The sequence below is a fragment of the Octopus bimaculoides genome, chromosome 28 (assembly GCF_001194135.2).
Source record: "Octopus bimaculoides isolate UCB-OBI-ISO-001 chromosome 28, ASM119413v2, whole genome shotgun sequence".
NCBI classification, from domain to species: Eukaryota; Metazoa; Mollusca; class Cephalopoda; order Octopoda; family Octopodidae; genus Octopus; species Octopus bimaculoides.
Window position 1 is genome coordinate 10,228,748 of NC_069008.1, and position 5,718 is coordinate 10,234,465.

Sequence of the window (5,718 nt, forward strand, 5' to 3'; positions counted from 1 at the left end):
TCATGTGCCACTGGTGCACAGGAGCCAGTTGGGGTGAGGGGCTGGCATCAACCACATTTGGATGGTGCTTTTTACGTACCACTGGCATGGGGAGCCAGACAGGCAGCGCTGGTATCAGCCGCAACTACAATTTCCATTTAATTGTGGTTTGATTTGATTTTCATGTTAATGTACTTGACTCAATAGGTCTCCTCAAGCATGGCATGTTGCCCTACGATCCAAAAGGTACTTTTGCGCAACACTGGCATAGGCTACAGCTGCGATCTCACTTTATTCATCACGTCTTCTCAGTCATAGCCTATCTCCAGAGGTCTCAGTCTTTTGTCATTGCTTTTGTGAGGCTCAGCATTTGAAGGTCATGCTTCACCACATCCCATGTCTTCCTATGTCTCCTTCTACCATGGGTTCATTCCACTGTTTGGGCATGGCATTTCTTCACACATCTCACCTCATCCATCCTTAGTACATGACCATACTAGCGCAGACGTCTCTTTTGCACGCCGCATCCAATGCTTCTTATGTCCCACATTTCTCTCAGGGTACTTACATTCTGTCATGTATGCACATTGATATTACACATCCAGTAGATCATGCTAGCTTCATTTCTTTTGAGCCTACGCATGCCATCAACAGTCACAGCCGTGAAGCATGGCAGTTCACACACATGCATCATACAATCTACCTTTCACTCTGTGTGAAAGACCCTTTGTCGTCAGTAGGGGTAGAAGCTTTCTAAACTTTGCCCAGGCTATTTCTAGTTGTAACACTTTCTGAGCAGCCCTCCCCCCACTACAGACACCTAAGTAGTAGAAGCTATGGACTACTTCTAGTTTCTCACCCTGGCATGTGATGGAATCTGTTTTTTTGAGCATCTGTGGTGATTATTGCTCCTGTGCATCTGCTGCACATGAAAGTTATTTTCACAGTTAATCTTCCTTTGTACCTTTTATCTGTCCATAGCTTACACTGGGTACATCTTATGGAGTTTCTACCTACACCTTTTCTACAGATTGAGCAGGGCCGTCTACCTGAAGTGGTGTGTGATGTGTTTGCCTTCCTACTTACTAGGACTTTGGTTTTTGTGACATTGACTAAGGCACTTCGATTCTAAATCTTGCTTCCACACCTGAAATTTCTTCTCTAGTTCCGGTAGTGATTCTGCTATGAAGGCAAGGTCATCCACATAGAGGAGCTCCCAGGGTCAACCTGTTTTGAATTCCTCTGTTATTGCCTGGAGGATTATGATGAATAAGAGGGAGCTGAGGGCTGATCCTTGGTGGACCTCTACATATACCCGGAATTCTTCACTCATTGCCAACCCTAACCTTATTAATGGCACCCCTGTATAAGGCCTGTACAGCCCTTATTAACCATTCGTCAATCCCTAGTTTCCGCATCGCCCACCAGATAAAGGATAGGAGGACCCAGTCAAAGGCTTTCTCCAAGTCCACAAAAGCCAAGTACAGAGGTTTATCTTTGGCTAGGTATTTCTCCTGCAGTTGCCGTACCAGGAATATAGCACCAGTGGTGCTTCTACCTGGGACAAAACCAAACTGCATCTCATCTAAGCATACTCTCTCCCTAATTAGTTGGGCTGTGACCTTCATCACCTGATCCAGCAGATTGATACCGCTGTAGTTATTTCTATCTAAGGCGTCATCTTTACCCTTGTAATAGTGACTATGGCGCTGCTACGCCAGTTATTGGGTATAACTTCACTATGAACTACCTGGTTTACAATATGGGTGACTAAACCATAACAATGCCACCAGATATTTTAAGCATCTCAGCAGTGATTCCTGATGGGCTCAGCAGTGATTCCTGGCTTCATACCCTTAATTGCTTTATCTACCAGGGTGCTGTCTATTCGGATAGCTGGTCCCTCTTCTGGGTCAACATTTGGCAGGCTTTCCTCCTCCTATTCATTCTCCACATTCAGCAGTCTTTCATAAGTGCATCTCCAAGCCTCTTTCTTTCCAGAATCATTAAATGCAAGGGCACCATCATCCATGCGGACACATTTTTCTCCTGTGACATCACAATTTTCTCTCACACATTGTCTTGCAATCTGAAATACTTCAGTTCTTTGGTCCTCACGTTGCTGGACATTGGCAAAATACTTATCTGCTTCTCTCTTGGCTATGTATACCTGTCACCCAGCCCGTTTCTTTGCTCTAATGGCTTTATCTACTGTATTATTCCACCAACACATTACTCTAGGTCTGGAAGGAACTTTGTACCATCCACAAAATTGGTTTGTAGCATTTAGTAAGCTGTCGCGTAGGAATTTCCAGTTACCCTCTATGTACATGCATCACAGAACTCCATTAGCCTGGTTCCCTCTTCATTTCGGCAACCAATACCATGAGCCCCCGTGCACACCAGTGAAGATACCGGATTGCCGTCCAACATGCCCATTAAAATCTCCAGCCACAAAGATGAGGTCATTGCCACTCATCTTTGAGGTAGCTTGTAGGGGGGTATCATAAAAACGGTCTTTCTGATCATTTGGTAGGCCTGCTTAAGGGAATTCACGAAAGATAACAAATGTCAAGGAAAATGTTTGGCTAAAATTAACGGCCAAAACACTTGACCTTCGACACCATAAATCAAGAGAACGCTAGCCAGACATAGATCTTTTCTTTTGTCACTCCCATTATGTTTCTTTTTCTTGACATCAACACCCACGTTTTCTGCTACAACAATAGATCAAATTATTTGTTTTTGTGTCAGCGCTGTGACCACCAAATATTTTAAATAGAGAGACATTTAGCCAAGAAAACAGAGTTGGTGGTACGGCCGCATACGCTACGCAAGAACGATTATCGGTCTAATTAAGACATCCTTGACTGCTGACTACTACAACTAAACCAAGAGTTGTATAACAACTGTTATACAAGTAAGGTTTTTTTTGTACACACACGCTTTGTCTCTTCAAACACGCGAAAACACATAGATACACAAACAACAATTTATACATCACAAATACCACAACTGCATTTGTTTCTTGTAAACATTTTTTTCATTTATAATTGTTTACCTGCTGTGATATAGCAAATGTTACCATTTTAATAACGAACTTATAACGCATTCTAAAAGTTTTGTCAACTTAATTCTCTACACCTGATTATAAACAAGCGAGACACCAAAACAGTATAGTCAGCAAACACGTAAATTAAACATTGGCTTCCTCCGTGGCAGAATCCAAATACCTTATAAATGCACCATCATTTGGCGACTGGGCAAGAATACGTAGAGGGAGCTGCATGTAAACAGAACAGAACGGAAGGGAGCACATGAGGCAAGAGTTTTAAATAGATAAGCTGCAACCAGAAGCAAAGTTTAATTTGGGGAGATGGTACGAGGAACAAAGAGAGAGATACTGGGAAGATAGATTGGTTTATGAGACAAGCAATTGGTAAAAAAAAATCTAATATGCTGCAGCTGCTAACACTAAATTAACGCTACAACTAATACTATTATGATAGCACAGGTATCTGAAGCCCAACTACCACCCTTACCACTGCACCCACCCATACCACTATACCCACCCACGCTACTGTTGCGAGTGCTGCAACCACATAAAAACAATAATATCAGTGATATCAGTGATGATAATAATAATAATAATAATGAAAGGAAATGGGTGAAGGCTCCTCCTCCTCTTCATGAGCTGATTAATGATACATCTAGTGATGGTGTCAAAATAAAAACACTGGTAATTGCACAACCTAATAAGTGACAATGAATAAACAAAATATTGTGAATAACGGTGGTAATGAAACTGAAGCCAATGATGGTGACAGCGTTACACCTAGTAGGCTCGGAGATTCTGGTCCGGCTCCAGCCTGGCGATATCCAGTAAGAGACACACGGCGTAGATTGAGCAAGCAAATTCATGCTGTGGTCATGGAGTGTTATTACCTGAGCAGCCCGGTAGAAGAAAATGGTGCTCAAATTAGAGAGAAAAGGGATTGTTTCAACTCACGGAACAGAGACTATATGATCAAGCTAGAGCAATAAGGAAAAATTGTTGGTTTACACAAGTAGAGCACGAAGCTATCAAAAGACGGGTCATGGAAAATAGCAGCAGAGATAACAATGAAAATACAGTTCTTACTAATTAGAGTAATCCCATACCACAGGAAAGGAGCAGTGGTAGTTTACTTGATGAGAGACAATAAGACAATAAGACTAATAGTGACATGACAGATGAACAAAAGGCAAGACTACAAGAGAATGATAGCGACATTATTTGCATCCTTAAAAAGGTTGATCGATGGAAATTGAAACAAGAAACGAAAAATGTCAATGAAATTCTGAAATTCTGAACAAGCAACATCACAAAAACAAATAATTTGATCTATTGTTGTAGCAGAAAACGTGGATGTTGATGTCAAGAAAAAGAAACATAATGAGAGTGACAAAAGAAAAGATCCATAGTGGAAAAGAAGAATCCAGGCAGGGTTAGACATGCTCTCAGAGGAAATCTGTGTTAGACTGAAAAGAGAAAGGGGAGTTTAAAAGCGAACAAAAATACAGGGCGCTGAAACGAAGAACTGAAAAATCGCCTCGTTGCAAAGAAAGCAAAGATACAACCAAAGAATGAAGGGTTACCAGCAGAATAGGTTATTCAGAGTAGATCAGAAGAGATTCTATAAAGAAATAAATGGAGAGTGTACAGATGAAAAGTTGATACCAGATAACATTGAAAGTCAAAGGTTTGGGAGTGACATCTGGAGCAAAGACAAGGAGCACAAGAAGGATGCTGAATGGTTGCAAGAACTGAAACAAACAGTAGTCTGTCCAAAACAGGCAGGACATATCCGTTAAGGAAGTGAAGGAAATCAGCAAAAAAATGAGCAACTGGAAGACCCCCGGGACTAAATGGAGTTGAAGGCTACTGGATCAAAAGATTTGGTGAATGTCATACACAAATAGATGCGCAACTCAGCACCTCGTTAAATACCGACTAAGGAACACCAGAGTGTTTGACATTGGATAGGACAGTGCTGTTCCTGAAAAACATCAAAAAAGGCAATATGGTAGACAATTACAGGCGGATATCCTGTTTGCCACTTATGTTCGTACATTGACTCTACATTATGTTCGTACTAGATGTTCAAGTCAATGTACGAACATCTGGTAAAAAAAATGGAGTCCTGCCACATGAGCATAAGAATTTTGTTAGAGTCGGAAAGAACATTCATGTTTCCAAATGATTACTCGCTTGTAATCTGAGAGAACTGTATACTGCATACATTATCATCATCATCGCACCAGCCTCCAATCTGATCTGGCAATGTTTCTACGGGTGGATGCCCTTCCTCACGCCAACCACTCCAAGAGTGTAGTGCGCGCTGTTTAAGTGCCATCAGCATGGGAGCCAGTCAGGGGACACTAGCAACGTTTCTGCATTGACCACCAGTTAAGGGATCAGGGGACCCTGTCAAAGCTTTCTCCAAGCCAAGAAAAGCCAAGTGCAGAGGTTTATTTTGAATAGATATTTCTCCTGCGGTTGCCTTACCAGAAATATAACATCAGTGGTGCTTTTGCCTCGCACAAAACCAAACTGCATTTCATCTAGGTTAACTCTCTCCCTAATCGGTTGGGCTATGACCCTCTCTGTAACTTTCATCACCTGATCCAATAATTTGATACCCCTGTAGTTATTTCTTTTACCTTTGTAGCAGCTGACTATGGTGCTGTTACACCAGT